The following is a 23,994-nucleotide window of genomic DNA, read 5'->3' as shown; positions in this document are numbered from 1 at the left end:
GAGCGAGATTCCATGTTAAAAAAAAAAAAAATTATACTTTGGAAATAAATCATGTTCTATAATTTCCCACTGAAGGGAGTGGTCTCTTCATACCATGTCATGTCAACAGCTGTTTCAAGTTAGAAAGATATGTTAGTGAAAAAGTATGAAAAATAACTCTTAAAATATTAATAGAGAAAAATAAAAATTGAAGTCACAAACCTGGGTATTTTGCTGCTTCCTCTAAAAATGAAACTGTAGTTGATGAATGCATTCATGTGCTAACTCCCTAGTATACAGAGAAAATTAGACTTGAAGTGATTCTGTCTTTGTTAAATGCAAACAAAATTGTTGACTCAGCTTTCAACAGGAAAGGCAATGTCCTTGTCCTGGGAATTCAAAACATAAAAGGAGCAAATGTTGTACAAGCTATCTAGTGACAATTTGAATGAAAATAAGGTAATTAGGTTCTAATCTTCTAAGCTTAGGCATTTACACGCAAAATAAATGTATAAAGTGTTATATCTTACTATATTTTCTTGAAACTCTAGGACATTATTTTCTGAGATTGCTATTTTAAAAGTTATCAAAGGAATGCTAAGTCTCTTGGAGTTAAAGATATACAGTGTAGTTATTTAGGCATTGGTTCTCACACTCTCGGTCCTTCCACATGTCACATGGCTATACGATATTCCCAAGTCATGGGTTTTGCTGTTTGATCTCTGATTCAGCTCGAAGATATTTCAGGGCTCCAGAAGCTAGGCAGTTCTCTGAATACACTACGTATACAAATGAAGCAGCTCAAATGTACAAGTGCTTCCATCAACAATCACTTCAAAGGTCATTAATAACTTACAGGTGTGAGAGTGGAAATGCCCTCTGCACTCTCCTGCCCCTTCCTGAACTCTGGTGACTCTCTCTGGGCCATTTTTGTAACGGTAAATTCTTAACTTGATATTTCTTTTTCCCCATTTTCTCTTCTCTGGCTCTGGGGCTATTAAGATGACATTCCAAAATCTTCTAGGAAACACAAAATCGGACCAAAATGCTTAGATGTGTTAATTCTGTTTTTTAATCCTTTCGTGATGTATTTGTTTATTGACAGTAGAGAAAAGCAATTTAAATCCTTACATCGAGAGGACATATATAAAGGAAATGGAAAAACAGAACAGGTGAGTAGTAAAAATCTGCCTGGTTTGAATTATGGGAAGATTTTGATGGACTCTAACATCTGCTTGGTTTCTACTTCTGAAGATAATCTCTAAAACTTTACTAGCATCTCCAAAAAGGCCAATGAACTGCGTGTGAGAAAGAAGCTTAATCCAATGTCTAGATTAAGGTTTCTCACTAGTGGAACTACTGACATTCTGGGCAGGATAATTATTTGCTGTAGAGGGCTGCCCTGTGTACCGGAGGATGTGTAGCAGCATCCCGGGCCTCTACCCACTAGATACCAGTAGCACCCCTACCTCCAAGTTGTGACAACCAAAAATATCTCCAGACATTGCCAAATGTTCACTGAGGGGCAAAACTGCCCCCAGTTGAGAAACACTATCACTGAGGGGCAAAACCTCCCCCAGTTGAGAAGCACTAATCTAGATGGAGGTGTCTTCTGATTTTGAGCCTATAAATATGAATCAACTCCACACTAGGACAAGCCAAATAAGACAGTTAAATGCATGTTTAGGAGCCAGGTGCAGCAGCATGCACCTCTAGTCCCAGCTACTCGGGAGGTTAAGGCAGGAGGATCACTTGAGCCCAGAGTTCAAGGCCAGCCTGGGCAACATAGCAAGACCCCCTTCTCTATTAAATAAATAAATAAACGCATGTTTAATCATTGGGTGAAGGAATATTTGTGCAATGCCGAATTATCACTCCATAGCTTACCTGTAAGTACAAAGGGAAAATGTACCTTTCTGATAGAATTTGCAATTACTACCTTACTGCAAGTGACCACTTAAGTGATCAAACATAGCATAACTAATAATGGGAAAAAATGACTTTATATATTTAACCTGTGTTTAATCAAGTCTCTAGACTCACAATGAATTTATAGAAGAGAAGGGATACAGCAAGTTAAATAACATCATAATGAAACAGACAAACACAGAATGTAGGACATACTATAAGAAAAGCAGCCTGAACTCTTCAAAAAAGAGTTAATGTAGGGCCGGGTGCAGTGGCTCATGCCTATAATCCCAGCACTTTGGGAGGCCGAGGCGGGCAGATCACGAGGTCAAGAGTTCAAGACCAGTCTGGCCAACATGGTGAAACACTGTCTCTACTAAAAATACAAAAATTAGCTGGGCGTGGTGGCATGCATCTGTAATCCCAGCTACTCAGGAGGCTGAGGCAGGAGAATCGCTTATACCCAGCAGGTGGAGGTTGTGGTGAGCCAAGATCACACCACTGCACTCCAGCCTGGGCGACAGAGCAAGACTCCGTCTAAAAAAAAAAAAAAAAAGAGTTAATATAATAGAAAATAAAAGGTGAGAGACTATTCTAGATCAAAAATTATTAAAGAGATGTAACAATGTGGAAACTTTTATTATATCTTATTATTTAATTTATTTATTTACTTTAATTTTATTTTAGAGATGAGGTCTCACCATGTTGCCCAGGCTCATCTTGAACTCCTGGGCTCAAGTGATCTTTCAATCTTTTTTTAAAAAGCTATAAAAGATACTTGTTGAAACAACTGGGCCGGGCACAGTGGCTCACGCCTGTCATCCCAGCACTTCGGGAGGCCCAGGCGGGCAGATCACGTGAGGTCAGGAGTTCGAGACCAGCCCGGCCAACATGGTGAAACCCATCTCTACCAAAAATACACAAATTAGCCAGGTGTGGTGGCAGATGCCTGTAATCCCAGCTACTCGGGAGGCTGAGGCAGGAGAATTGCTTGAACCTGCGAGGCAGAGGTTGCAATGAGCTGAGATTGCACCACTGCACTCCAGCCTGGGTGACAGAAGGAGATTTTATCTCTCTCTCTTTTTTTTTTTTTTTTTGAAACGGAGTCTCGCCCTGTCGCCCAGGATGGAGTGCAATGGTGCGATCTTGGCTCACTGCAACCTGCGCCTCCCAGGTTCAGGCAATTCTCCTGCCTCAGCCTCCCAAGTAGCTGGGATTACAGGTATGTGCTACCATGCCTGGCTAATTTTTTGTATCTTTAGTAGAGATGGGGTTTCACCATGTTGTCCAGGCTGGTCTTGAACTCCTGACCTCATGATCCGGCCGTCTCAGCCTCTCAAAGTGCTGGGATTATAGGCGTGAGCCACCGTGCCCAGCCTCGAGACTCCATCTCAAAAAAAAAAAAAAAAAGAAACAACTGGAGAAATTTGAATATTATCTGTATATTAGAAGTTGTGGGCTGGGTCCAGTGGCTTATGCCTCTAATCCCAGCCCTTTGGGAGGCCGAGACGAGCGGATCACCTGAGGTCAGGAATTCAAGACCAGCCTGACCAACATGGAGAAACTCCGTCTCCACTAAAAACACGCAAAAAAAAATTAGCTGGGTGTGGTGGCGCATGCCTGTAATCCCAGCTACTCGGGAGCCTGAAGCAGGAGAATTGCTTTAACCCAGGAGGCAGAGGTTGTGGTGAGCTGAGATCGCCATTGCATTCCACCCTGGGCAACAAGATCGAAACTCCATCTCAAAAAAAAAAAAAATTGTCATAATGGTGATATAGTTATATTGGAGAATGTATTTTTAGCAGGTAAATGCTGAAAGTTTAGGTGTTGCTATGGTATCAAAAAGCTTTTTTGGCTGGGCGCAGTGGCTCACACCTGTAATCTCAGCACTCTGGAAGGCTGAGGCCAGCAGATCACAAGGTCGGGAGTTCAAGAACAGCCTGGCCAACATGGCGAAACCCTGTCTTTACTAAAAATACAAAAAATTAGCTGGGCGTGAGGCGCATGCCTGTAGTTCCAGCTACTCAGGATGCTGAGGCAGGAAATTGCTTGAACCTGGGAGACAGAGGTTGCAGTGAGCTGAGAGCGTGCCACTAAACTCCAACCTGGGCAACAGGGTCTCACCATGTTGCCCAGGCTGGTCTCGAACTTCTGAGCTCAGGAGATCCACCTGCCTTGGCCTCCCAAAATGCTAAAATTACAGGAATGAGCCACCATGCCCAGCCCCAAAAAGCTTTTTTATGCACGCGCACACACACACACACACACACACACACACAAAATTAGATTCACCTGCCTCGACCTCCCAAAATGCTAAAATTACAGGAATGAGCCACCACACCCAGCCCAAAAAGCTTTTTTATGCACACACAATCACACACACACATACACAAACACACACACACACTAATTAGCCTCTACATAATGATGTTTCAGTCAATTATGGACCACATATATGATAGTGGTCGCATAAGATTATAATGGAACTGAAAATTTTATGTTGCCTAGTGATGTTCTAGCCATCATAACATCATAGTGCAACGCATCTCCTTTTCTATGTTTAACTATGTTTAGATACACAAATACTATTGTGTTACAATTGCCTAAGGTATTCAGTACAGTAACATGCTGTATAGGTTTGTAGACTAGGTGTATATCAGGCCATACCATCTCAGTTTCTATAGGTATACTCTACCATGTTTGCACAATGAAATTGCCTAATGACACATTCCTCAGAACACATCCCTGTCAAATGATGCATGACTATGCATATATATATATGCTGTATATATACATGTATACAAACATACAAACACATAGTTACTGTATGTGTGTGTATCTATAAATTGCTATATAGGCCAGGAGCAGTGGCTCATGCCTGTAATCCCAACACTTTGAGAGGCCAAGGTGGAAAGACTCAAGGTGCTTGAGACCAGGAGTTCAAGATCAGCCTGGGCAACATAGTGAGACCCTGTCTCTACAAAAAATAAAACTAAACTAGGTAGGCGTGGTGGCATATACCTGTAGTTCCAGCTACTCAGGAGGCTGAGGCAGGAGGATCACTTGAGCCCAGGAGTTTGAGGCTACAGTGAGCTGTGATCATGCCACTGCACTTCAGGCTCGGCAACAGAGTGACAGCCTGTCTCAAAAACTTGTTACATACATGAATTTTGTGTGTGTGTGTGTGTATGTGTGCATATATATATATATATATATATATATATAGTGCTAAGGTCTATATATATACAGAGAGAGAGAAAGAGAAGTACAAAGCAAATGTGGCAAAATGTTAACAGTTGTTGAATTTAGTTGGAGGTGTTCATTTTACTACTTTTTAAAGCTGTTAGTATGTTTGAAAAGTTACAAAATAAAAAAATTAGGGAATAATAAAAAAGAAAATTATTTAATGTATAATCTAATGGAAAGGATCACTAGCATTTATATCATTGCCAATAATAATTGTGTATTGAATGTAAAGTACTGTGAGCAATTCAAAATATATATCATACACAATTCTTGCCCATGAAGGAAAAAAATTTAATTCCTTTATCAAAACTAAGAAAAGAAAGCTCTGAAAAATACAGCATAACAACTGCATAGCTTAGAATTGGATCTAAATAAATATCATTCTTTTTTTTTTTTTTTTGAGATGGAGATTCGCTTTTGTTGCCCAGGCTGAAGTACAATGGCATGATCTCGGCTCACTGCAACCTCCACCTCCTGGGTTCAAGCGATTCTCCTCCCTCAGCCTCCCGAGTAGCTGGGATTACAGGCATGTGCCACCATGCCCAGCTAATACTTCCTTTTTAGTAGAGATGGCGTTTCTCCATGTTGCTCAGGCTGGTCTTGAATTCCCGACCTCAGGTGATCTGCCCACCTTGGCCTCCCAACGTGTTGGGATTACAGGCGTGAGCCACTGTGGTCGGCCAAATATCAATTCTTGAGAAAAATCTTAACACCCTTTTTTTCTTTTTGAGATGGAGTCTTGCTCTGTTGCCCAGGCTGGAGTGCAGTGGTGCAATCTTGGCTGACTGCAACCTCTGCCTCCTGGGTTCAAGCCATTCTCCTGCCTCAGCCTCCCGAGTATCTGGGATTACAGGTGTTCACCACCACAACCAGCTAATTTTTGCCTTTTTAGTAGAGATAGAATTTCACCATGTTGGCCAGGCTGGTCTCGAACTCCTGACCTCAGGTGATCTGCCCTCCTCAGCCTCCCAAAGTGCTGGGATTACAGGCGTGAGCCATCGCACCCGGCCAACAACTTTTTATGTCTGTCCGGTATGGGTGTTGCATCAGACTAACCACAGCCCACTAGACTGGGCCATGAGCTCTCAAAATTCATCCTGAGTCAATTCTTGTTCTTTCTTTCTTTTGAGACGGAGTGTCTCTCTGTCGCCAGGCTGGAATGCAGTGGCACACCACATCCAGCTAATTTTTGTATTTTTAGTTTCACCATGTTGGCCAGGATGGTCTCGATCTCCTGACCTCGTGATCTGCCCACCTCAACCTCCCAAAGTGCTAGGATTACAGGCGTGAGCCACCGTGCCCGGTCTTGTATTTTATTTTAATTTGGTAGTTAACTCACACCTACCCTGGTATTTTTGGACCCATGTCATAAATGAGAAAATTGAAGCACAGAGAGTTTTAGTAACTTTTGCAATTTTACCTGGCTAGTGAACATCAGGACTAGGACTCCAATCCAAGTAGTTCTGTTGAAACGTATAACCTAAGAAGGTGAAATGAAATCTATGTTTCATGGGACAGAAAGCATGGTTTTCCAGGCAGGGCTAAACTAAAAACTAAGTTAAAGATAAGATTACAGTTTACATAGAAATTATAGTTAAAAGTTTAAACTTCTCAGCCGAGCGCGGTGTCTCACTCCTGTAATCCCAGCACTTTGGGAGGCCAAGATGGGTGTATCACGAGGTTAGGAGTTCAAGACCAGCCTGACCAACATGGTGAAACCCCGTCTCTACTAAAAATACAAAAATTAGCCAGGTGTGGTGGCACCCGCCTGTAGTCCCAGCTACTCAGGAGGCTGAGGCAGGAGTATCGCTTGAACCCAGGAGGCAGAGGTTGCAGTGAGCCGAGATCATGCCACTGCACTCTAGCCTGGGCGACAGAGCAAGACTCCGTCTCAAAAAAAAAAAAAAAGTTTAAATTTCTCTTAGATGAGGGTTACATTTGGGACTCCTCCCCCTACTACCAAGCTCCCAGCACCCAAGTGCCTTTGTACAGCCTCTTGGTGTCAAAGGCCCACCCCTACAACATATGGTGGCCCATTATTGTAATATTTCCCAACCTCTTGCCTTCCATCAGAACTTTCCTGAGTATTCCATGAAACTGATTATCTAAACTTAAGATTCTAAAGCACATCAAATTATGAATGAAGATCTAGGTTAGCATGTTACACATTTGTATTTTAACTGGGACCCACTGAACACAGCACCTGAATTCAAGTCAAGGACACAAATTAGAAAATCCAGGCACTTTGGTGGGAGGTCAGTGGCTCAGAGCTCCCTTCAAATTATAAAAAGCTGTCTGAAAAACAGAAAAAAAAAAATTGTCTGCTTCATGAAGTCTTTTTTTTTTTAAACAAGAATTTGCATTTATCTATGAGGTCTTATTTTTACTGTGTAATATATTTTCATGATTAAAAAATTAAATAATATAGGCAGGGTGTGGTGGCTCATGCCCATAATCCCAGCACTTTGGGAGGGCGAGGTGGGCAGATCACTTGAGGTTGGGAGTTCGAGACCAGCCTGGCCAACGTGGTGAAACCCTGTCTCTACTAAAAATACAAAAAAATTGGCCAGGTGTGGTGGTGCACGCCTGTAATCCCAGCTACTTGGGAGGCTGAGGCACGAGAATCCCTTGAACCCGGGAAGTGGAGGTTGCAGTGAGCCGAGATCACACCACTGCACTCCAGCCTGGGGGACAGAGTGAGACTCCATCTCAAAATAAATAAATAAATAAATAACATAACATAACATAACATAAAAAGATATTCACTAACAAGTCTTAGCTGCCTCTCGAGCTGTAGGGAGAAGCATTTTTATTCATTTTTTTGTAAATTCAGTATTTCTTTTCTTTTTTTTTTTTTTGAGACGGAGTTTTGCTTTTGTCGCCCAGGCTGGAGTGTAGTGGCACAATCTCAGCTCACTGCAACCTCTTCCGCTGGGTTCAAGCGATTCTCCTGCCTCAGCCTCCTGAGTAGCTGGGATTATAGGCGCATGCTACTGCACCCAGCTAATTTTTGTATTTTTAGTAGAGACGAGGTTTCACTATGTTGGCCAGGCTGGTCTCGAACTCCTGACCTCAGGTGATCCGACTGCCTCGGCCTCCCAAAGTGCTGAGATTGCAGGCGTGAGCCAACGCACCCGGCCAACTCAGTATTTCTTTATATAACACAAGCAAATGGTATTTTCCTCTTATACAAAAGATAGCTTAATATATAAACTGGTCACCTCCATGCTTTGTTCACTTTCAGTACATCCCAGAGATCTCTCTATATGTTAGTACCCTGAGATCGTCCTCATTCTCTTTTACAGCTGCTTAGCACTGTATTTTGTGGATATACAGCTGCTTATTTAACTAGTCCCCTATTGCTGGACACCTTGAATTGTTTCCAATCTTTTATTATAAGCAATGCCACTAAGATATCCTCGTATATGCAGATATATCTGCATGATAGATTCCTAGAAGTGGATATGCTAAGTCAAAGGATGTGGTAGACAGAATAATGCTCCCCAAAAAGATGTCCATGTACTAATCCCAACAAAGTGTGAATATGTTACCTTGTATTCAAAAGGAATTCTGAAGAAGTGATTGATTTAAAGACCTCCTTACTTCCACCCTGAATATGAGTGTAATCACAAGGGTGCTTATGAAAGGGAGGCAGGGGAGCCACCGTGGCTCAGGCCGGTTGCCCTGGCACTTGGGAAGGCGAGGCTACATGTTCAAGGCCAACCTGGTCAACATTGATTTAAAAAAAAAAAAAAAACCTTAAAAAAAAAAGAAAGGGAGGCAGGTCAGAGAGGAGAGAAGATGCCACAGTACTGCCTTTGAAAACGAACGAAGGGTCCATGAACCAAGGAACGCAGGCAGCCTCCAGAAACTGGAAATGACAAGAAAATAGATGCTTCCCTACAGTCTCCAGAAGGAACACATCTGTGAAGAGCCATTTTAGACTTCTGATCTCCAGAACTGTAAAATAATAGATTTGTGTTATTTTAAGCCACTAAGTCTGTGTCAATTTGTTAGGCAGTAGGAAACTAAGACAAAAGGTAAATGTAACTGTAAAGTTTCTATATATATAACCAAATTTCCTTAATAAAGTTTGTACCTTTTTGTTCTTAAACCAGCAATATACCTATTTTCCCTTTTCTCACCTCTCCAACAAAGTGTGTTATTAAACTCTAGAATTTTTGCACATAAGATAGGTGATAAATGATTCATCTCAAAAGGGTTTTAATTCATGAGTGAGGTTGAACATCATTTCACGTACTTAAGATTTCTTTTTCTGAAACTGTTAAAATACTTTCTACATTTTTCTACTGAGTTGTTAACTCTGTTTCTTCTTGATTTATTTCTTTTTCTTTTTATTTGTTTTGAGACGGAGTCTCACTCTGTCACCCAGGCTGGAGTGTACTGGCGTGATCTCAGCTCACTGCAACCTCCGCCTCCCAGGTTCAAGTGATTCTCCTGCCTCAGCCTCCTGAGTAGCTGGGATTACAGGTGCCTACCACCACGCCAATTAATTTTTGTATTTTTAGCAGAGACGGGGTTTCACCATGTTGGCTAGGCTGTTCCTGAACTCCTGGCTTCAGGTGATCCACCTGCCTCTGCCTCCCAAAATGTTGGGATTACAGGTGTGAGCCACCGCGCCTGGCCTTCTTGACTTATTTATAAAGGTTCTCTATATTTTAGGAACCTTACCTATTTGTAATATGAGTTGCAAATATTTTGCCACTTAATCATTAGCCTCTTCATATTACTTGTGGTACTATTGCTGTAAGTTTTTATTATTTTTAACTTAAATTTTAAAGTTTTCCTCATACAGGTTTAGCACATTCAAAAGATTTTAGTGTAGCCTTTTTAAGTAGATCAATAATTCAATAAGTCTGCTCCCTAATCTCAAGCAATAACTTTGAGGTGAAGTGTAGTGGCTGATTTGTTTTCCTTTCTTTTTTTCTTTCTTTCTTTCTTTTTTTTTTTTGAGACGGTCCTGCTCTGTTGCCCAGGCTGGAGTTCGGTGATGCGATCTCAGCTCACTGCAACCTCTGCCTCCTGGGTTCAAGCAATTCTCCTGCTTCAGCCTCCTGAGTAGCTGGGATTACAGGCGCCCGTCACTACACCCGGCTAATTTTTGTATTTTTGTAGAGATGGGGTTTTACCATGTTGGTCAGGCTGGTCTCAAACTCCTGACCTCAAGTGATCCACCTGCCTCGACCTTCCAAAGTGCTGGGATTACAGGCATGAGTCACTGCACTGGGCCTGTTTTCCTTTTTTATTTCTGCAAAAATACTTCAAAAGGAGGAAAATTATCATGTAAGAAATATTCAGAAGATGGCAAAAAATATTCCAAGTAAGCTAACACAATTTTTAACATGCAATTACTGCTTTACTTAAATTCATTAAATTAAAGTTATAAAAATAATCCATAAATTTGCTGGGTCATCATAAAATACTACTATTAGAGTATGGTTTTGTTCTGTTTTTTAGAGACAAGGTCTCACTCTGTCAAGTCTGGAGTACAGTGGCTTGATGATAGCTCACTGCAACCTCAAACTCCTGGGCTCTAGTGATCCTCCTACCTCCGCCTCTTGAGTAGCTAGGACCACAGGTGCATGCCACCAAGCCAAGCTAATTTTTTAAAAAAAATTTTTGTATAGACAGGGCCTCACTATGTTGCCCAGGCTGGCCTCAAACTCCTGGCCTCAAGGGATCCTCCTGCCTCAGCTTCCCAAAGCACTGGGATTATATGCATGAGCCACTGCACCTGGCCAGTTGTTTTTTTAAACCCCACTTGTGTTCCTTTAAATTGTGTTTTTGAGAAATCCATCCCTAGATCTATAGAAAAAACATTGTTTCTCCTAATTAATATGAATTAGGAACCATTTCTGGATAACAATAAGGCAATAACATTTAACTGAGTTACAACTAATTAAGAAAGAAATATAAGCAAATAAAAATGAGGAAGTTGAAAACAGAATTTTGCTAAAATTAATTACAAAAATATTTTAAGTTTTCTTACAATTTACAAATTATTGGTAGTGGGAAAATATTGTGTTTATACTTTATACTATGTTGCTTTTACGTTTTCCAAAGAATGTTTCTATAGTTGTGGGGACTTAAAAAATTATTTTAAAGCTATTTGGTGATAAAGTTATATATCAAAGAAAGCAAAAAAAAGTTCTCGTTATTGTTCTTGGGAGTTAACCTACCTTAGACTTTGCATTGGGCCTATTTTTACTACTTAGATTCTACTGAGTGTTGGCCACCAGGCATTAAGTCCAGAAAAGAGGAGCATGGGCCGGGCGCGGTGGCTCACGCCTGTAATCCCAGCACTTTGGGAGGCCGAGGTGGAAAGATCACCTTAGGTTGGGAGTTCGAGACCAGCCTGGCCAACATAGAGAAACCCTGTCTCTACTAAAAATACAAAATTAGCCGGGCATGGTGGCACATGCCTGTAATCCCAGCTACTCAAGAGGATGAAGCAGCAGAATCGCCTGAACCTGGGAGGCGGAGGTTGCGGTAAGCCGAGATCGCGCCATTGCACTCCAGCATGGGCAGCAAGAGCGAAACTCTGTCTCAAAAAAAAAAAAAAAGAGGATCATGATCCAGAACACAACAAGATGGGAAGCATCCCATCCACTTTTATGATGTCAATGGTCATATAGGTGACTTTCAAGTCTCTTTCTCTAGCTGTGATCTGCCCCCTTAACAGAACTATACTTCCAGTTGCCTTCCTGATATCTCCATTAGGATATTCCAAAGGAATTACAATACGAATTTTAATACACTCAAAGTTGAATGCATCTTCTCCTCCAAAATCCACAGCTCCTTCTGAATTCTCTATTTCAACTAGTGATCATCCTTTCATCTTTTGTCTGATCAATTTCATCTTGCCTTGTCCTACTTACTCATACTATAAAGCTAAATTACTACTCAGGAGACTGAGGCAGGAGAATCGCTGGGGCTCAAGAGTTGATCGCGCTTGTGAATAGCCACTGAACTCCAGCCTGAGCAATGTAGTAAGACTTTGTCTCTTTAAAAAAAAAAAAAAAAAAAAGCTGGACACGGTGGCTCAGGCCTGTAATCCCAGCACTCTGGGAGGCCAAGGCGGGCGGATCATGAGGTCAGGAGATCGAGACCATCCTGGCTAACACGGTGAAACCCCGTCTCTACTAAAAATACAAAAAATTAGCCAGGCGTGGTGGCGGGCCCCTGTAGTCCCAGCTACTCGGGAGGCTGAGGCAGGAGAATGGCGAGAACCCAGGAGGTGGAGCTTGCAGTGAGCCGAGATCACACCACTGCACTCCAGCCTGGGTGACAGAGTGAGATTCCATCTCAAAAAAAAAAAAAAAAAAAAAAAAAAAAGGTAAATAAGCTGATGAGCACCAGGTAAAGATGGAGTCCTTAAGTATGGGCTGCAGCAGGTTAGTGGCTATGGTGGCCTCCATGTCTATCTGTGGATTTTCTTCAGGGCAAATTATATGAGGGTTGGTGCACTGGTGGGGAAAGAAAAATATGGAAACAAATACCATGAAGACAACAATCAATTTTTTGGCCATCACCAATGATTTATAGATGCTGCTGAAATTAATGGCAAAACACAATCTGGGATGTGAATGACAGCACAGTACCTCCCAAATGGCACAGGTGGTTTCACTGTATGACTGCTGATTCTCCAAAAACAAAATGACCCACTCCTCTTAAATTCATTTAGACAAACCCTAAAATCAAAATCCAGAACAGTATTACCTTATTCTACTACTAGAAAGAAGATTCAGAAGTGAGTCTCACCTTCAGCACTTTACAAATAAAAACATTAATTAACAATTTAAACATGTAAAAATATGGGCCTTTTCACGTAATTACACTTTCTTTTTTTTGAGATGGAGTCTCACTCTGTTGCCCAGGCTGGAGTGCAGTGGCACGACCTCAGCTCACTGCAACCTCTGTCTCCTGGGTTCAAGTGATTCTCCTGCCTCAGCCTCCCGAGTAGCTAGGATTACAGGTGTGCACCACCATGCCTGGCTAATTTTTGTATTTTCAGTAGAGCTGGGGTTTCACCATGTTGGTCAGGCTGTGCTAGAGTTCCTGACCTCAGGTGATACACCCAGCTCAGCTTCCCAAAGTGTTGGGATTACAGGCATGAGCCACCACGCCCATCTGTAATTACACTTTTACTGGTTATTATAAGTTGATTAAAATCATTTGACTAAAAAATTTTTTAATAAAAAATAAGTTAGCCGTTAAGCATTAATTTATAAGCCTTCCTATGAAATGCATTTCAAGAGCTGAACAGTTTATTGTATTTCTATAATACTTTGAAATCTTTTAAGTATAAATTATTTACAAATACAGTTGACCCTTGAACAATGCAGGACTTGCATGGCATCAACTCTCCATGCAGTCAAAAATCAAAGTATAATTTTTGACTCCCCAAAAACTCTACTAATACCCTACTGTTGATCAGAAGCCTTATTGATAACATAAACACATATTTCATAGGTTATATGTATTATATACTGCATTCTTACAATAAAGTAAGCTAGAAAAAATGTTAAGACAATTATAAGTAAGAGAAAACATGTTTACTATTCATTGAGTGGAAGTGGATCATTATAAATGTGTTCACCCCCATAGTTATCACATTGAGTAGGCTTAGGAGGAGGAAGAGGAGGGGTTGATATTGCTTTCTTGGGGTGGCAGAGGCAGAAGACGTGGAGGAGTTGGAAGGGGAAGCAGGAGGGGCATGCACACCTGGTGTAACTTTACAGAAATACATCCATTTTTGTCTGACTTGTTTGCTTTCTCATTTCTCTAAAAATGCTTCTATATGGTACCAATCCTCCTCCCACCATTTGCCTTCCTTTAGGTACCCAAATCATAGAAAAGCCCACATTGTAAAATAAGTCAAAAGCAGTCTTGAATAATTGGAACCTTTTTCTATGTCGTCTACCTCATCATATGGCACCATTTCGGAAGCACTCGTCTGCATCAAGTCGTCTTCTGTTAATTCCTCTGGTGTGGTGTCTATTAGCTCTTGAATTCCTCCAAGATCCATATCTTAAAACCCTTTGCCCCCCACTCCACCTTTTTTGGCCATATCCACAATCTCTTTCATTATTTCCTTGATTGGTTCTGTCGTAAATCCTGTGAAGTCGTGCACAACATCTGGACAGAGTTTTCTCCAGCAGGAATTTTTTGTTTTGGGTTTGATGGCTTTTACAGCTTTTTCTATAACAATGATGATATCTTCAATGGTGTAAACCTTTCAGACTTTCTTTTTCTTTTCTTTCTTTTTTTTTGAGACGGGGTTTCGCTCTTGTTGCCCAGGCTGGAGTGCAATGGTGCGATCTTGGCTCACCGCAACCTCTGCCTCTGGGGTTCAAGTGATTCTCCTGCCTCAGCCTCCTGAGTAGCTGGGATTACAGGCATGTGCCACCACGCCCAGCTAATTTTGTATTTTTAGTAGAGACAGGGTTTCTCCATGTTGGTCAGGCTGGTCTCGAACTCCCGACCTAAGGTGATCTGCCCATCTCGGCCTCCCAAAGTTCTGGGATTATAGGCATGAGCCACCGTGGCCAGCCCTTTCAGACTTTCATGATGTTCTATCACAGTTCTCTTCCACAGCATTGACAATCCTTTCCATAGAGTACTGTGTGTAACGAGCCTATGATTCCGATCTAGAGGCTAACTTATAGATGATGTGTTCTGAGGGCCAGGGCCATTGGCCAATATCAAAATAACTTTAAAAGGCAATCTCAGCTGGGTGCAGTGGCTCACGCCTGTAATCCCAGCACTTTGGGAGGCCGAGGTGGGCAGATCACGAGGTCAGGAGATCGAGACCATCCTGGCTAACACGGTGAAACCCTGTCTCTACTAAAAACACAAAAAATTAGCCGGGCGTGGTGGTGAGCACCTGTGGTCCCAGCTACTCGGGAGGCTGAGGCAGGAGAATGGTGTGAACCCAGGAGGCGGAGCTTGCAGTGAGCCGAGATCGTGCCACTGCACTCCAGCCTGGGTGACAGAGCGAGAGTCTGTCTCAAAAAATAAATAAATAAATAAATAAATAAATAAAAAGAAAAGGCAATCCCTTACTGGCAAGTTACTTTCTGACTTCAGAGGCAAAGCATCAATGAAACCAACCCAGAAAAAGGGTTCTCACTGTCCAAGCCTTCTTATTGTACAACCAAAAGACTGGCAGCTGGTGTTTATCTTTTCCCTTCATGGTTCAGAGGTTAGCAGCTTTCTAGATAAGGGCAGTCCTGATTATAAATCAGTTGCACAAAAACATTTACACAAAGCAGTAGAGTTAGCCTGTCACTTCCTGCCTTAAATGCTGGTGCTAGCAGTTGATGCCACTTTATGTATTTCCTCATTTCTTTGAAAATTCCAGAGGTTGTTCCAACTTGTGTTCCCATTAACACCAAAGAAGTTTCAGTTTTCCCACATTCTCTAATAACTCAGGCTATCAAATATATTGATTTTTACCAATCTGATGGATGTGAAATAGTATCTCCTGATTTCTTAATTTGCATTTCCTTGATGCCAAGTGTAAGTATCATTAACCATTCAAGATTCTCTTCTTTGAAATGACTAATCATTTTTCTATTTGGTTGTCTGTTTATTTGATTATAGAACTATGTATATATTCTTGATATCAATATACCTTCAAAATAGTTTCTCCTAGTCTTTGGTTTGAGCATTCAATTTTTTCATGGTGTCTTTTATTATAAAGAAATTTTTAATTTTAAAATAATTATTGCAGACACTACTAATTGTCCACTGTACTCTATTCTCCCCTTTTGCCACAGTAATATTTGGAGTTAGACACAGTATTCTGTTGCAAACAATGGAGAGTACCTGGAGGTAAAGTGTGCCACTTCCTGGTATGTGCCTTAAAATACTGAACATGTGTTCCATCACTGTCTCTTCACCTTCCTTCATACTGGCATGTTAAATGTTATAATTGAGAGCAATCTTACAAGCTATATGTTAAGAATAACAAAGTTACTCAACCAGGCTGGGTCTGTAAGATGGCTTCATGGAGCAAAGTTCATCCACCTACCCTGAACTATTACATAAAAGAGAAATAAACTTCTATCATATTAGCCACTGAATTTCGAATATCTTTTTAAAAAGAGACTTGGTAAGCTGGGCATGGTGGCTCATGTCTGTAATCCCAGCACTTTGGGAGGCCAAGGCAGGAGGATTGCTTGAGGCCAGGAGTTCCAGACCAGCCTGAGCAATATAACAAAACCTGTTCTCTACAAATTACTTAATTATTTACTGATTAAGATGGGGTCTCACTTTGTGACCCAGGCGGGAGTACAGTGGCACGATCTTGGCTCACTGCAACCTCTGCCTCCTGGGTTCAAGTGATTCTTGGGCCTTAGCCTCCTGAGTAGCTGGGATTACAGGCATGCACCACCACACCCAGCTAATTTTTGTATTTTTTTGTGGAGACAGGGTTTCACCATGTTGGCCAGGCTGGTCTCAAACTCCTGAGTTCAAGTGATCCGCCCGCCTTGGCCTCTCAAAGTGTGGGATTACGGGCATGAGACACTGTGCCTGGCCTCTACAAACAATTTAAAAATTAGCAGGATGCAGTTGTTCGCACCTGTAGTCCCAACTACTCAGCAGGCTGATGTGCAGCGGGCTATGATTATGCCACTGCACTCCAGCCTGCGTGACAGAGTGAGACCTTGTCTCTAAAAAAAAAAAATTTTTAAAGACACGTGGCCGCCGGGTGTGGTGGCTCACGCCTATAATCCCAGCACTTTGGGAGGCCAAGGCAGGCGGATCACAGTGTAAGGAGATAGAGACCATCCTGGCTAACATGGTGATATCCTGTCTCTACTAAAAATATAAAAAATTAGCCGGGCTTGGTGGCAGGCACCTGTAGTCCCAGCTACTTGGGAGGCTGAGGCAGGAGAATGGCATGAACCCGGGAGGCGGAGCTTGCAGTGAGCCGAGATCGCACCACTGCACTCCAGCCTGGGCGACTGAGACACCATCTCAAAAAAAAAAAAAAAAAAAAAAAAAAAAAAAAAAAAAAAAAAAGACATGTGACCAAATATTGCCAAATACGTTTAAGAAAAATTTCTTAGATAACACACAAATAGTAATTACAATTGTCACTCCTCATCTGTAATTTGGTTTTTTTTCTGTTTCAGTTACCTATAGGCTGAAAATATTACATGGAAAATTCCAGAAATAAATAACTCATAAGTTGTAAATTGCATGCCATTCTGAGTAGCGTGATTAAAATCTCACATCTTGCCCCATCCTGCCCAGGAAGTGAATAATCCCTTTGTCCAGTGATCCCATGCTGTATATGCTACCTACCTGTTAATCACTTAGTAGCTGTCTTGGTTATCAGATTAAAAAAAAATAGTATATATAGGGTCAGTACTATTTCTGGTTTCAGGCATCCACTAGAGGTCTTGGAATGGATTGCCCACAGATAAGAAAGGACTACTGTACTTTATTTAGGGTGATTGTTCTTTATGTCTAATATAAGAAATCCCAGCCAGGCGCGGTAGCTCATGCCTGTAATTCCAGCACTTTGGGAGGCCGAGGTGGGCGGATCACCTGAGATCAGGAGTTTGAGACCAGCCTGGCCAACATGGCGAAACCCCGTCTACTAAAAATACAAAAATTAGCTGAGCGTGGTGGCAGGCCCCTGTAGTCCCAGCTACTCGGGAGGCTAAGGCAAGAGAATCGCTTGAACCCAGGAGGCGGAGGTTGCAGTGAGCCGAGATGGTGCCACTGCACTCCAACCTGGGCAACAGAGCAAGACTTCATGTCAAAAAATAATAATAATAATAGATAAAAAGAAATCCCTCCTAAGATCAAAAAGATACTCTATTTTTCTTTCCTAAAACTTTTAAGCTTTGCTTCTCAAATCCAGGCTTTAATCCTGGCATGTGGTATGTGTACAGTTAAAGTAAGGATTTACAGTTATAATGTAGTTAACCAATTCTTTCAGCACTATTTATTGAATATTCCATCCCACTGATTTATAATGCCATCTCTGTCATATACTAAACAACCATAGATGACTATCTTCTGTTCTATTGCCCTATGCTTATAAACTTGTGCCAATGTCACATTGCTATAATTACTAAAACTTCACACTAAATTCTGATGTTTGGTAGAACAAATCTCTCATTATTTTTCAAATGTGTCTTGAAAATTATTGATATTTACTCTTCCATTTAAAATTTAACATTCACCTATCAAACCACACATACACACACACACACACACACACCTGCCAGGATTTATAGTGGAACTACGCTGTATGAATAGATTAATACAAGAAGAAATGACATCTTTAGGTCAGGCGCGGCAGCTCACACCTATAATCCCAGCACTTTGGGAGGCCGAGGCGGGCAGATCACCTGAGGTCAGGAGTTCGAGACCAGCCTTGCCAACATGGTGAAACCCCGTCTCTACTAAAAATACAAGAATTAGCTGGGCGTGGTGGCAGGCACCTGTAATCCCAGCTACTTGGGAGGCTGAGGCAGGAGAATGGCGTGAACCCAGGAGGCAGAGGTTGTAGTGAGCCGAGATTGTGCCATTGCACTCCAAACTGGGGGACAAGAGCGAGACTTTGTCTCAAAAAAAAAAAAAGAAACGACATCTTTATAAAACTGAGTTCTCATTCATGAGCATGTTGCCTCCATATTATGTACTTAAGTAAATTTTTGTAATTTTCTCCATAAAGATCTTCAATTTTTTTCTTTTTTGAAACAGGATCTCAGTCTGTCATGGGGTTATACCATGTTGCCCAGGTTGGTCTTGAACTCCTGTTCAAGCATCTGTCCACCTTGACCTCCCAAACTGCTGTGAGGTGAGAGCCACTGCACCCAGCCAACATCTTTTGTTCGGTATATTTCAAAGTTCTTCATAGTTTTTTTTCACATGTGTATTAGTCTATTGTCATATTGCTATAAAGAGCTACCTGAGACTGGGTAATTCATAAAGAAAAGAGGTTTAATTGACTCACAGTTCTGCAGGCTGTACAGGAAGCATGGTTGGAGAGGCCTCAGAAACTTACAATCACGGCAGAAGGGCATAGGGGAAGCAAGCACGTCTTGACATGGCATCAGGACAGAGAGAGTGAAGGTGGGGGAAGTACTACACACTTAAACAACCAGATCTTGTGAGAACTCACTCACTATCACAACAACAGCAAGGGGGAAATCTGCGCCAATGATCCATCACCTCCTACCAGGCCCCTCCTCCAAAACTGAAGATCATAATTCAATATGAGATTTGGGTGGGGCCACAAACCATATCATCCTGCCCCTGGCCCCTCCCAAATCTCATGTCCTTCTTACATTGCAAAACACAATCGTTCCTTCCCAACAGTCCCCTGAAGTCTTAGCTCATTTCAGCATTATCTAAAAGTCCAAGTCCGAAGCCTCATCTGAGGCAAGGTAAGTCCCTTCCACCTATGAGCCTGTAAAATGAAAACCAAGTAAGTTACTTCCAAAACACAATGCAAGTACAGGCCTTCGATAAATGCTCCCATTCCGAAAGGGAGAAATTGGCCAAAACAAAGGGGATACAGGCCTCATGCATGTTTGAAAACCAGTAGGGCAGTCATTAAATCTTAAAGCTCCAAAATAATCTCCTTTGACTCTATATCTCACATCCAGGGCATGCTGATGAAACAGGTGGGCTCCCAAGGCCTTAGGCAGCCCCACTCCTGTAGCTCTGCAGGGTACAGCCCCTCCAGCTGCTTTCAGAAGCTGGCGTTGAGTGCCTGCAGCTTTTCCAGGTGCACTACACAAGCTGTTGGTGTATCTACCATTCTGGGGTCTGGAGGATGGTGGCCCTCTGATCACAGCAGTGCCCCAGTGAAGACTCTGTGTGGGCACTCCAACGCCACATTTCCCCTCTGCACTGCCCTAGTAGAGGCTCTCCATGAGGCTTTGGCCTGAACATTCAGGCATTTTCATATATCCTCTGAAATTTAGGTGGAGGCTCACAGACCAACTCTTGCCTTCTGCGCACCTGCAGGCCCAACACCTGGTGGAAGCCACCAAGGCTTGGGGCTTGCACCCTTTGAAGCAACAGCCTGAGCTGTACCTTGGCCTCTTTTAGCCATGGCTTCACCCCTTTTAGCCATGGCTGGAGCTAGAGCCATTGCGACGCAGGGTGCTATGTCCTGAGGCTGCACAGAGCAACAGGGCCCTAGGCTAGCCCACAAAACAATTTACTCCTCCTAGGCCTCCAGGCCTGTGAAGGGAATGAGCTGCTTCAAAGGTCTCATTGTCTTGGCTTCTAACATTCAGCTCTTCTTTACTTGTGCAAATTTCCGCAGCCTTGAATTCCTCCCCAGAAAATGGGTTTTCTTTATCTACCACATGGTCAGGCCGCAAATTTTCCAAACTTTTATGCTCTGCTTCCCTTTTAAGTTCTAGTTTCAGGTCATTTCTTTGTTTATGAGCATAGGCTTTTAGAAGCAGCCAGGCCAATTTTTTTTTTTTTTTTTTTTTTTCTGAAATGAAGTCTCGCTCTTGTCCCCCAGGCTGGAGTGCGATGGCGCAATCTCATCTTACTGCAACCTCCGCCTCCTGGGTTCAAGCGATTCTCCTGCCTCAGCCTCCGGAGTAGCTGGGATTACCGGCGCCTGCCACCACACCTGGCTAATTTTTGTATTTTAAGTAGAGATGGGGTTTCACCATGTTGGCCAGGCTGGTCTCGAACTCCTGACCTCAGGGGATCTGCCCGCTTCGGCCTCCCAAAGTGCTGGGATTACAGGCGTGAGCCACTGCGCCCAGCCCAGGCCAAATCTTGAACACTTTGCTGCTTAGAAATTTCTTTTGCCAGATATCCTAAACCATCTCCCTCAAGTTCAAAGTTTCACAGGTCTCCAGAGCAGGGGCACAATGCTGTCAGTCTCTTTGTTAAAGCATAACAAGAGTGACCTTTACTCCAGTTCCCAATTCCTTGTTTCCATCTGAGACCACCTCAGCCTAGACTTCACTGTCCATATCCCTATCAGCATTTTGGTACCATTCAACAAGTCTCTAGGAAGTTCTAAACTTTCCCTCGTCTACCTGTCTTCTTCTGAGCCAACCTCTGCCCATTACCCAGTTCCAAAGTCACTTCCACATTTTCAAGTATCTTTATAGCAATGCCTCACTTCTCTAGTATTTTCTGTATTAGTCCATTCTCACATTGCTATAAAGAACTACCTGAGACTAGGTAATTTATGAAAAAAAAAGTTTAATTGACTCACAGTTCTGCAGGCTGTATAGGAAGCATAATTGGGGAGGCCTCAGAAAACGTACAATCATGACAAAAGGGTGAAGGGGAAAAAAGCATATCTTGAAGTGGTGGCAAGAGAGAGTGAAGTGGGAAGTGCTATACACTTTTAAACAACCAGATCTCCTGAGAACTCACCCACTATCATGACAACAGCAAGGGGAAATCTGCCTCCATGATCCAATCACCTCCCACCCAGCCCTTCCTCTGACACTTAAGATCATAATTGAACATGAGATTTGGGTGCAGACATAGAGTCAAACCATATCAATATGATATAATTTTTTTATATTGCATTTTATCTTGTTTCTTGTTGGTATATAGGAATGTTGTTGGTCTTTTGCATGCTGATCCTGTAATTAAATTTTGCTGAATTCTCTTATTAATTTTAATGGTTTAGATCTTCTATGTAAGTAATTACGATGAATGATAAAAAGTTAGACTTTCTTTTTTCATCCTTATGCATTTCACTTCTTTTCTTATTGCCCTGATAGAACTTTAATAAGATGTGGAACAGCAGTCATGAGACTGGCATACTTATCTTTTTTTTTTTTTTTTGAGATGGAATCTTGCTCTGTCGCCCAGGCTGGAGTGCAGTGGCACAATCTCAGCTCACTGCAACCTCCACCTGCCGGGTTCATGCCATTCTCCTGCCTCAGCCTCCCAAGCAGCTGGGACTACAGGCGCCCACCACCACGCCCAGCTAATTTTTTGTATTTTTAGTAGAGACAGGGTTTCATCATGTTAGCCAGGATGGTCTCAATCTCCTGACCTCGTGATCCACCCGCCTCAGCCTCCCAAAGTGCTGGGATTACAGGCGTGAGCCACCGCACCCAGCCTGGCATACTTATCTTGTTCCTCACTTAAAAGGGGATACTGACTGATGCTTACTTTGAGTTTTATGAGATACCCTTTATCACGTTAAAAGGATTATCTTATCATTTCTCCTATATAAGTTTGTACTACAAATATGTGTTAAATTTTATGAAAACTTTTTTTTTTTTTTTTTTTTTTTGAGACGGAGTCTCGCTCTGTCGCCCAGGCTGGAGTGCAGTGGCGCGATCTCGGCTCACTGCAAGCTCCGCCTCCCGGGTTCACGCCATTCTCCTGCCTCAGCCTCCCGAGTAGCTGGGACTACAGGCGCCCGCTACCACGCCCGGCTAATTTTTTGTATTTTTAGTAGAGACGGGGTTTCACTGTGTTAGCCAGGATGGTCTCGATCTCCTGACCTCGTGATCCGCCCGCCTCGGCCTCCCAAAGTGCTGGGATTACAGGCGTGAGCCACCGCGCCCGGCCTGGCATACTTATCTTGTTCCTCACTTAAAAGGGGATACTGACTGATGCTTACTTTGAGTTTTATGAGATACCCTTTATCACGTTAAAAGGATTATCTTATCATTTCTCCTATATAAGTTTGTACTACAAATATGTGTTAAATTTTATGAAAACTTTTTTTTTGAATCTTCTAAGGTGATTATATCATTTTCTTCCTTTAATCCATAAATGTGATAAATTATTTCAGTAAGTGTTCTATTGTTAGACCATCCTTGAATTACTGGGATAAATCCTCCTTAGCCAAAATTGTGTTTTTATACATGCCACATATTATTTGCTCATGTTTTATTTAGGAATTTTGCATTTATGTTAATAAGGAAAACAAAACTATATTTCTTTCTTGATTTTCTTTTACTATCCTCATTAAATTTTACCACACTCATCAAATAAACTGGAAAACTTTCCTTCTTTTTAAAAATCCTATTGAACTGTTTATGTAAAATAGGAGTTTTATACTGTTATGAGGCAGGATAGGTAGTCAAGGAAGGGACCATGTTCTTGGGACGCAGCAACCATGGTGACCGTACAATTAACACAACAAGCCTTTGCATTCACATTGAAATTGAGCTCATTCAGGCAAAGCTATCTTCAGTGGGGACTTTCCCCTCTAGAGAGCATGCACAATTTTTTTTTTTTTTTTTTTTTTTTTGGGACGGAGTTTTGCTCTTGTCGCCCAAGCTGGAGTGCAATAGCAGGATCTCGGCTCACTGCAACCTCTCCCTCCCAGGTTCAAGTGATTCTCCTGCCTCAGCCTCCCCAGTAGCTGGGATTACAGGCGCCCACCACCACAGCCAGCTAATTTTTCTATTTTTAATAGAGACAGGGTTTTGCCATTTTGGCCAGGCAGGTCTCGAACTCCTGACTTCAGGTGATCCACTCACCTCAGCCTCCCAAAGTGCTGGGATTACAGGCGTGAGCCACCGTGCCCATCCAAGCATGCACAATTTGATTTTACCTGTCCTTGAACTGACCCTTTGCTCATTTTAATAGTAAAAAAACACACCTCTGAGTGGACATTTAAGATGCTGAGACATGCGATGTATGAACAAGCATGTACAGTTACTGTACATGTGCACCCAGAAAACCACCCAGAACATGCTTACTAGCAATGCTTCTTTCCACCTCCTTATGAATAATCATGTAAGACTTCATAAAGGGAGTCTCCCTAGTGCTAGTCTTTACTGTCTTGCCCTTATGATCAGCCCGTCCTAAATCCTCTTTCTCAGGGTGTACTGTTTATTCTGTACCTAACTA

The 23,994-nt window shown here is 42.2% G+C and overlaps 1 pseudogene; it reads left to right on the top strand.

Annotated features, from left to right (window-relative positions):
* Positions 1-23,994, top strand: part of LOC100612204 (asparagine synthetase [glutamine-hydrolyzing]-like) — a 58,269-nt pseudogene that overhangs the window by 22,959 nt on the left and 11,316 nt on the right.

Source organism: Pan troglodytes, chromosome 14, assembly GCF_028858775.2.
Source record: "Pan troglodytes isolate AG18354 chromosome 14, NHGRI_mPanTro3-v2.0_pri, whole genome shotgun sequence".
Taxonomy (NCBI): Eukaryota; Metazoa; Chordata; class Mammalia; order Primates; family Hominidae; genus Pan; species Pan troglodytes.
Note: the sequence above shows the minus strand (reverse complement) of the source record. Positions and strands in the feature narration are given on the sequence as shown.